Here is a 10,637-nt window from a genome sequence, read left to right as displayed (position 1 = left end):
ATCCTGTGGCTTAGCTGGATGTCCTGCTATATTATGTATATGGTCTGTTTTGGGTAAGCAGACTCCCATCTCCCTCCCTCCCTCCCTCCCTCCCTCCATCCCTCCCTCCCTCCCTCCCTCCCTCCCTCCCTCCCTCCCTCCCTCCCTCCCTCCCTCCCTCCCTGTTTCTGTTTCCAAACAGTTTCAAGTAGTGCAGTGTGGCCTCCCTCAAACTTGCTGCGTAGCAAAGAGTGACCTTGCATTTACAATCCTCTTGCCCCTCCTCCTGAGTTCTATCTAGGATTCCAGGTGCATGCTACCCACACCCAGTTTTGTGTAGTGCTGGGGCTCAAACCCAGGGCAGCCTACATGCTAGGTGAGTGCTCCACCAGCGGAATTGCATGCCTGGCCCCTCCTTATTTCCTGTGTGACTGGAAAGCAGCACCCCGAAACAGGTGCCACACCTACGCCCTGCTTCCCCTCTTCTTCAGATGCGGCTTTGCAGCTAGTCTCTAGGGTGGGGAGATCGCAAAGACCATTAATCATCTCCAGCCTTGGCCAGGAAGATCTGTCTCTGCAGCTCGATCCCTCTCCCTCTCATCATCTGCAGGGGCGTCACAAGCGACTAAGGAGTGGCTGGCCCGCCCGGTGCAGAAAGCATCTGCATGGGAGAAAGAAGACTTGGATGATGTCAGGGCTCTGGGTGGGAGGGGTTTGGATGCTCCCTGAATCTGTCTCCTCCACAGTGCATGTGGGAAATGCTCTAACTCTTGCTGTCCTGTCCTGCCCTTTGAAGTGCTTGTTCACCACGACACCCCCTGGGGCCAGTCTCTCCCTCACGCAGCCTTCTGGATGCTCTCATTTTCTAGGCAGCTTTCTCTTGGCCAGACACAGACTCTGCATTGAGCCTTCTGTGAGCTCTGCAAAGGTGAGCTGGTCTAATGTTCACGGTGGCATCCTTCCCCGCCCCAAACATCAGGGATGCGCATCCTTATCTCTCATTTCACTTGGGCCATCAGGATGTTTTAAGATGCAGATATGATGAAACCAGCAGACAGGGGGAGAGCATCCTTTGAAAGGGTAGCTTTTTATAGACAAGGGGATGTGCTGTACCACACAAAAACACAGGGCAGGGCAGGAGGCACTGGGAATAAGGGGGACTGGGGAGCAAGAGACATTATCGTGTTTTGTGAAAATCAAGCTTAGCATTAGTAGTTTCAGGGTCTCTGAAGACAGGGGTGTCCTTAATGCCTGGTGCCTTTCGTGGAGTGCTGAGGACATAGACTAATTACCCACGGCGTGATGGACCAAACAGAGGAGAAGGTGGATGGTGTGTGGGTTTGGAGGTGGATTCTAGATTATGTGGTTTGCACAGGGAAGCCACAGCCATAGACGCATTAGCCAGGTTTATTCGGAGGAACAGAACTGACGGAATGGCTTTTTAGTTTTCGTTTTGGTTTTTTGGAGACAGGGTCTCAAGAATGGATACTGTATAGTGGCTTTACTACATTGGTTTACACAATCCAGACTGGGTAGCCCAGCAATGACTGTTTGAATGTTAGAACGGATGATAGCCCAGTAGCTGCTCAGTCCGCAAAGCTCGATGCCTCAGCTGTCTTTATCTGGCGTTGAAGGCCTAGAGGATGCCTGGAGAGCCACTGACCTTCAGCCCACATCAGAAGGCTGAGAAAAATCCGAGTTCTTATGCCAGCAAAGGGGGACTGGTGACAGAGGCAGCAGTGTAGAGACACTCACCAGGGAAGGCTTCAGCAGACAGGCAGAAGTTAGCCTGCCGGTCTCTCAGGTCTCCTTATCTGAGCAGCATAAGGTGCAGCCCACTCTGGGAGAGAGCTTTCTCCTCTGAATTCTTCTGGGAAATACACTCTGTGCTCTTACTTTTAATTATCAACTTTGTTTATAGGATCTATGTATCTATGTATCTATCATATATGTATGTATGTATCTATCATGTATGTATGTATGTATGTATGTATGTATGTATGTATGTATGTATCTATCTATCTATCTATCTATCTATCTATCTATCTATCCTGTATTCTGCTTGCATGTATGCCTGTAAGCCAGAAGAGGGCACCAGATCTCACTACAGATGGTTGTGAACCACTATGTGGTTGCTGGGAATTGAACTCAGGACCTCTGGAAGAGCAGCCAGGGCTCTTAACCTCTGAGCCATCTCTCCAGCCCCCTCTACATGGTTTTCAAGACCTCAAGATGTAAAAAGTGCAAACACAAACATACAGATGGAAAATACTTGATTCACATGCAAGGCCTGTTGGTCAGGAATCCACCAATTTTGAAGGGAGATGTTTTCTTCACTGTTTTAAAAATATAGATGACTTTCTTTGGGCATCAGGTTTGCAGTAATTTGCTGCATAGATTGTTGCACCCCTCCCCCATGGGGGTCTGCTGACTGCTTGTTACTAGGAGCTTTTAGCAAAACACTTCTCATTCCCTCCTCCCAGTAAGGTCTGCATGCAAGTTCCTGTTTAATGTCTAAAAGCTAATTCCTGTCCAGCATGGGACTGATCAAGACCCCCTGAATGTGGGTGTCAGTGAGGAGGCCTAGGTAATCTATTGAGCCTTGGGCAGCAGATCAGTACTCATCCTGAGTGTACACACACGGACTTTGGACTCCCATCCAACAATGAGAGATGCACTCTCACCCTGGACTCTTGGGGGAGGGTCTAGGCCCTGCCCTGTATGAAATGACAGTCTATGGACACCCCCATGGAGGGCCTCACCCTCCCTGGGGAAATGAGGGGATAATGGGGGGGTTGGGGGGAGGGCATGGGAGTAGGGGAGGGAAAGGGAGAGGGACCTGGAACTGACTTGTGAATCAACCTTGTTTCTTATCTAAATTTAAACTGAAAAATAAATTTAAAAAAATAAAAGCTAATTCCTGTTTTTGGCTCACCCTTTGCTGGAAGGCCCTGGGAAGGTAGGCTTCTGACCTTGGTGTTTTTCCACCATGCCTGCCTTTGGTATATAAGGGTGTACCCTTGTAATAATAAACGCCATTCTCCCTGTAAGAATGAGCCGTTGTCTTTGTCTTTATTTTCATCCTTAGCCCTTAGCCTCGGATCGTTGTGAAGTATAGTAGCACTGTAGCTGTGAACACACCAGCAGCTCGCTACAATAGATTATCCCTTAGGAACCCTTCTCAGTATTTTCACCTCCAAGATACTTGCTCCTCAACATTGCCATTTTTGGCCTTACAAAACAGGCATGCTGAATACTGGTATCTAGTGGTACCATCCAGTCCTTGCGATGTGGCTGTCAGCTTCTCGTGGAATAGTTCAGCCTCAGATGTGGAGATCTGAGAGACATTTCTCTCAGGAGTTCCCTGGGACCCTTCCTCTTTGAGTTTAGAAGTCTTTAGACTGCATGGTTTCTGTATGGGCCTCTAAATATACTCTCTGTTTTATTTTTAGACAGTGTGAAATTTGCAAACTGCACTACCAACCTGCCCAGCAGGGTTAGTCCTCTTGTGTTAATATAGACATGACACTCATTGAGACAACCAATCGCTCTCTGATTAGATTTGAGGGAATCCACGCTTGCTACTGTAAATCTAGTCAGAAACACTTGGCTGGGGAACTCATAGGTTCCATTGGGGGAACTTAGTACTACTTTTAAGCTACGTTGACATAAAGTCAAACTACTTTCTAAATGTATTTATACCCATGCATAACTGTTACTCAGCCTTAATCAAAGAAACTTGTCTTTGCAGGGAACAGTGGTGAATGTGGAAACTCGTGACTGTTTAAGATGCTGAGAAAAAGTGACAGCTGAGTTCATCCTTCAACACAACTTTTATACCTTTCCCTCTAGGGGCATGGTTCTCAACCTTCCTAAGTCTATGACTCTTTAATACAGTTCCTCTTGTTGTGACCCCCCCAGCCATAAAATTATTTTCATTGCTACTTCATAACTGTAATTTTGCTACTGGTATGAGTAGCAATGTAAACATCTAATATGTAGAATATCTGACAAGTGGCCATTGTGAAAGTGTCATTTGACCCCCTAAGGGGTCGTGACCCACAGGTTGAGAACCATTGTTCTAGGGCTTAGGGACCATTGTGGATGAGGAGGCAGAAAGAATGAGAGAGGCAGAAGACAGTCAGGGAGAGAAGGGCGGCGAAATACTATCTTCTGGGTGTGACACAGTGTAGCTATCTCTGGCTACAACACTTCTCAGTGATCCCAGGGAGGGTCTGAGGATGTAAATGAAGACAAAAGACAGCGGCTCATTCTTGCAAGGAGAATGGCCTTTATTGTAACAAGAGCAGAGCATTAAATACCAGTCAGCAAGCGTGGTGGAAAACTACCAAGGTCAGGAGCTCAAGTTCCCAGGGCCCTCCAGCAAAGGATGAGTGGATAACAGGAACTTGAATTTAGACAGTAAGGATGGGCAGAAAACAGGAACTTGTATACAGGTCTAATTGGAAGGAGGGGAACAGGGTATGCTCCATCCTAGTCACAAGCTGGTCAGCAGTCCCTATGGGGGAAGGGTCCAACAACACAGTTAGTGTAAGCATGAGCTTGCAATAGATTCTGTTACTGGCACTGGGTCTGCTCAAGACAATTATTGAGGGGGGAGAGTCTTGAAGGGCCTTCATATTTATCTTTCCTGCCTGACATGCTCTGTGTGCTGCTGCAAAGGGCTACCATGCATCTGGCTTCCCTAGATGGGAAAAGTGGATGGGGAAAATTCTAGAATGGCTGAAAGTCATCTTTCAGGCTTCAGATATGTAGCTATCTTAGTAGGTCCTCACACAGTGAGGAAAGCAAACGATGGAGGGAGGGAGGAAGAGAGAGGGGGGGGAGAGCACAATTGAGTTCTAGTCTTTCCCACCATATAAAACTAATGCCATCATGGAAGCAGCATCATCACTTTATCTAAAACCAATCACCCTAAAGGTACCACATCTAAATTCCGTTTCATTCGTGGTTGGGATTCATGATATAAATTTCTTTTTTTTTCCTCCAGAGGAGAGCAAGAACACAGTCCCACACTACCACAAAGCATGCAGCCAAATTTCCCAAATTTGGGGAAATTGCAGGGGACAGCACATCGGGAGTGCAATGGATAAAACTCACCCTGGGGAAACCACCTTTGTGATCACGGTATCTCCCCTGCCAGGTAAGTATCATAATATAAATTACAGACATAAAATTCAAAAGTGATGGTGCCCCGCTCTTGACCCTAGCTGTGGTGGTAGTGGGTTGGGAACAATTCACAGTCGTCTCCATATGACTACATTTGTGGAAAGAATGATAATAGAACATGGCTAGGGAGGTCAGATGAGGCACAATGAGGGAGACATTCATTTTATTTGGAGTAACCAGGGGAAATATTCTAAAAGCATTTTTTAAAAAAATTGATCTATATATAAGAGTGTTTTGTCTGTATGTTTATATGAGCACCATGTGTATGCAGTACCCACAGAGGCCAGAAGAGGGCACCAGATCCCCCTGAAGCTGGAGTTACAGTCTGTGAACCACCAGGCAGGTTCTGGGAACTGAACCCAGGTCCTCTGAAAGAGCAGCACGTGCTCTTAACTTCTGAGCCACCTCTCCAGCCTCCAGGAGAGGTGCTTTGAGGTAGAAAGAAAAGATGGTGGTACACGAAGCATGAGAAGAAGCTGTGGCTAGTGGGTGTCAGGCAGTTGTAACAGCAAATGCCAAGGCCCGGTCCAGGGCTGAAGACTCTGAGGGCTAGTTGGGAGTGAGCTGGAAAATCGCTAAGGGATGGCTCTGGGAGAGCAGGCAGGGTGAGCTCTGAGGTACTCTAAGGCATGGTGGTGGGGGAGTTCGGGGCTTATTTCCAGGCAGCAGAAGCTGCTGGGGTGATTCCAAGCACAGCGGTAAGATTCTGAATGGAACTTGGCAGGAAGTCCGTGTGGGCCTTGCTGCAGATGCACTAGCTCCAGCAGGTGAGATTAAAAATGAAATCATTTTATTTATAGCATGACAGGCGTGCAGGCGTGGAGCGAGTTGCCACCAACTAGGTGAAAGGCAGTGAAACCCAGCAGTTCCTGGATTTTAAAATGCTCATCCTGTCTGTCTTTCTTAGGCACTCTGTCTGTTGATTTCCCTTGCAGGCACATTGGAGAATGAAATGATTTTGTGAGAAATATTGTGTCAGGCGTGGTGGCACATGTCTTTACTCTTAGCTCTTGGGAGACAGAGGCAGGCAGGTGTCTGTAAGTTCAAGGCCAGCCTGCTACTCTACATGTCAAGTTGGAGGACAGCCATGGGTACATAGAGAGACTCGCATTTAAAATAAATAAATGAGGAATGGAAACACCCATGTCCCTTTGTCAGGGGAAATTTGCAAGCAGGGTCCTCAGTACCAGCCAGCTGCTTTGAGAAAGGACTCTATCAGCTTCTTGCTAGCATTGCCATCCCCAAGGTGTTCTCCATGACCAGAGAGATGGTTCAGTGGGTAAAAGCCCTTGTCTTGAAAGTCTCGAGGCCTGGGTTGGATGCCCAGAACCCATGCAAAGAAAAGCCAGATGCTGTGGCGGGATGCGTGTGAAATCCTAAAACCCCTGTGGTGAGATGAGAGGCAGACTTAGGGGAGTAATCACTTGGAAGCTCGTGAGCCAGATAGGTTGGAGTACACAGCATGGCCAAAACAAGAGGGACCCTGCCTCAGAAAGGCAGGAGCCAAGAACCAACTTCTAAAAGTCATCACCTGATCTCTACATGCACATATATACATTTTTTTTTTGTTTTTTTGAGACAGGGTTTCTCTGTGGCTTTGGAAGTTGTCCCGGCACTCTCTCTGTAGACCAGGCTAGCCTGAACTCACACAGATCCTGCCTCTGCCTCCCGAGTGCCGGGATTAAAGGCGTGCGCCACCAGCGCCCGGCACATATATACATTATTATAATTGTGTGTCTGTTTGGTGTGCATGCGTTTGAGTGCGAGAGTGCACATGTCACAGCACATGCGTGTGGGGGGCAGAAGACAACCTCGGGTGTCGGCCCTTGCCCTCCACCTTGTTTGAGGCAGGGTCTCTTTGTTGTGTACACCAGGCTAGCTCAACCAAAAGCTTCCAGGGATTCGCTTGTTTCCTTCTGTGGATCAGAGACACGTCCTACCCTGCCCAGCTTATATGGGCTCTAGAGATCTGAGCTCTGATGATGGAGTTTCTGTCTCGCCTGGTCCCACAGCCATTTAGTCCCAAATAAGCACACAGAGACCTACATTAGTTATAAACTGTTTGGCCTATGGCTCAGGCTTCTTATTGGCTAGCTCTCTCCTAATTATTAACGCATTTCTGTTAATCTGTATATCTTCACGTGGTCTTATCTTACTGGAGAATGCCTGGGTGTCCTACCTATCTGGTGGCTACACGGCATGTTTTTCTCTCCACGGTTTCTCTTCCCAGACTTCTCCTAGTCTGGTAACCCTTGCTTATACTTCCTGCCTGTCTGCATCCTGCCTGTCCATTGGCTGAAACAGCTTTATTCATCAACCAATAAGAGAAACATATATTCACAGCATACGGAAGGACATCCCCCATCTGAACTCAGGTTCTCACACTGTGTGGTGGGAACCGTCTCCCCAGACCAATAGAAAGTTCTGTGCCACAGAGAAGTAACTATTCGCCCCTTCTGTTCCCTGTTAATCTGCTTTACGACTCTGGATTTGCCTTCTGGATGTTTCATATGGATTGGAATCATGCAGTCCATGGCCTATGATGTCTTCTTTCTTGTCACTGAGCAAAATATTTTCAAGGATCCTCCATGCTAGCTAGTTTTTGTAAGCTGGACACAGCCTACACTGGGTTGGGCAAACCTCAATAAAGAAATTGCCTCCATCAGACTGGGTCTGCGGTCACATCTCTGGGGCATTTCCATCATTGCTGATGCGTGTGTGAAGGGAGACCCCACAGGGCCACCCCACTGTGGGCAGCGTCATCCAGACGCAGGAGGTCCCTGGGTATCTGTGCCTTAGTGTTTTTATTATTATTATTATTATGGTGATGAGACACCGTGGACATTGTAACTCTTGTAATTTCAAGCGTTTTGTTGAGGGGGCTTGCTTAGGTTTCAGGGGTGCAGTCCATTATCATCAGAATGGGGAACATGACAGCAGCAAGGCAGATGTGGTGCTCGACGCGACGCGAAGGGAACAGGAAGTCTACTGCCTGTCACTCTGATGGAAGCTTGAGAAAAAGAGACCCTGCCCCCACACAGCGACACACTGTTGGGAGCCCTGCTGCCTAGTCTTGGATCAGCGCATGACTATCTGTCCAATGGGTTTCCTCAGGGCGAGGCACCTGTGACAAAGGACTCTCACTTTGCAAGGACTAGTAGTCCGCAGGACAACATAAGAATTTGCAGAATTCATGCAATTTGCAGGCTCTTCTCTCTCTCATTATACTGGTGATTCATTGAGTAGTTTTTAGCATTATGTTGTCAGTCACAAAATAACAGCTGTAATTTTCCCTGGAGATTCCACTCTTTCTTGAATATGTATCCCTAAGATTCAACAGGGGACTGGTGCTTCTCAAATCTTTTAGTCTGGAATTAGTAACTACAACTCCTAATCCTGGGAACTTTGTTGACAAAATAGAGACAGGTACGTAGGAGAAAACAGCACTCGAAAACAATGTTAACCATGTCTCACAGTTCTGAAAGGGAGAGTAAGGCAGGCATATGCAGAAAAAAGCCTCAGGAATACATGGAGTGCCGACACCAAGCACATAGAATCAACGATAGGATCTAGTATGATCCAGTGGTGGGGGGAGTACCACGTAAAATATGGAATGGAAAGACCCATCCTTACCATACACAGGAGCTTATATTGGTATAAGATGTATGGTATAGTGGGAAGGGACAGAGTGCCTTAGCAAAGTCTGCCTTTTACTGAGAGATCCAGACATGGGGCCCTCTTGTAGAAATGGGAATGGTGTAAAAGCATATCATGGAGACATGAAAGAGTTGTTTGGGTTTGAGTATTGCTGTCCTTAAAGCATGGTACCCACGTCTATTACTTTTAAACTTAGTAACTATTTGTGGTTGAAGAGCAGGATGCATCTGGCTCAGTGTTTAGTTAATCATGCAAAAATGCTGTACTCCATGTCTAGAATAAGGTTACGTAGGGGGTGGGAAAGCACATGGGGGAGCATAAAGGGCTTTTGTAGCAGCTACGATGTATTTTGCAAAATATGTACTTCTTAAAAGTAAAACATTGGACCAATAATAAAGCTGTTCATGTAACCCTGGTAAGAAAAACTCTGTTAAAGTGTGACTAAAGATGACTGGAACTATTAGGGGCCACTTGAGTGCAATCCATTGGGTCGTCAGAAGTTTTCCGTGCGAGCTGATGTCCCTTCCCCACCTCAGGACCCGAACCCGAGCCAAGGCTGGACCACAGCCACACACTTCCTCCAACAAGGCCACACCTCCTAATAATGCCGCTCCCTTTGGGGGCCATTTTCCTTCAAACCACCACAGTAGGAAAGCTGACCGAGTAGCCATGGAGGGCAAGCTAGCAAGTGTCCCTCCATGGTCTCTGCTTCCGCTCCTACCTCCGGGTTCCCATCTGAGTTCCTGCCTCGGTTTCCTTCCATGACAGCCTTCAGCTTGTAAGCAAAATAAACGCATTCCTTCCCAAGTTGTTTTTGGCCAGCATTTTATTTTAATCACAGCAACAGAGAAGCAAAGCAGAACAGAGACACACCAGTCCTCATTCCTTTTTTGTGACTGGGTAATCATCTGTCGTGTGTACTTTACCGTGTATCTTACTCCTGTCTGATATGATGGCCACATTTCTTCAGCTGCTGTCATCATTAGTATGGCTTCTGAGGTGTGTATGAGGGATCGGGGACTTCCAAAAAAAAAGGAAGAAAGGAGGAGAAGGAGGGAAGAAGAAAAGGAAGATGAGGAGGAGGAAGAAGAGGAGGAGGAAGAAGAAGAAGAGAAGGAGGAGGAAGAGGAGAAGGAGAAGGAGGATGAGGAAGAGGAAGAGGAGGAGGAGAAGGAGGAGGAGGAGGGACTAGATTTATATGAGGGACGTGAGTGTGGGTTTAAAACCAACTCCCTCCCAGTCCATTTGTCCCTTGGCTGCGCAAAAGTTTCCATGTTCTTAGCACTGAAGAGAGTTCACGGCCGTTCCAACGTCACAGACACTCACCATATGTGGGGACAACATCTGTTGTGCCCACACCGTAGACCAACTCTCTCCACCTCCACACCGGTCCTGTGAGTCGGACATAGTCATTCCTGCCATTCCGTATGAGAAAACAGATGTTCAGTGGATGTGAACCATCTGGTCACCATCACACAAGTCACTGGTCCCTTGGCTTAACCCTGCGACTCTTGGAAGTGGGAGGATTGTGAGAAACAGCCCATCAGTGTATGAATGAGTAAGCAAAAATTGCTGTGACCATGCAATGGGATGTCCTTCAGCCTAGCGTAGTGGTACTGATCTGTCAACCCAAGTATTCAGAAGATTGAGCCAGGAGGGGGGTCAAAGTTCAAAGGTGGCTTGAGCTGCAGAGCCGTCTAAAGACCTGCCTAGGAAACTTAGTGAAACCCTGTGTCAAAATAGGAGCAAAAAGGTTTAGGTATGTAATTCAGTAACAAATCACTTGCCTAGCATATGGGAGACCTTGGGTT

At 47.3% G+C, this 10,637-nt stretch overlaps 1 non-coding gene across 1 annotated transcript; it reads right to left on the bottom strand.

Moving 5' to 3' along the window:
* Positions 1-4,987: 4,987 nt before the first annotated feature.
* Positions 4,988-5,151, bottom strand: LOC121135438. Its single transcript, XR_005872563.1, has one exon. It is a non-coding gene; the product is annotated as a U1 spliceosomal RNA (small nuclear RNA).
* Positions 5,152-10,637: the final 5,486 nt, after the last annotated feature.

Source organism: Mesocricetus auratus, unplaced genomic scaffold, assembly GCF_017639785.1.
Source record: "Mesocricetus auratus isolate SY011 unplaced genomic scaffold, BCM_Maur_2.0 Super-Scaffold_100037, whole genome shotgun sequence".
NCBI classification, from domain to species: Eukaryota; Metazoa; Chordata; class Mammalia; order Rodentia; family Cricetidae; genus Mesocricetus; species Mesocricetus auratus.
Note: the sequence above shows the minus strand (reverse complement) of the source record. Positions and strands in the feature narration are given on the sequence as shown.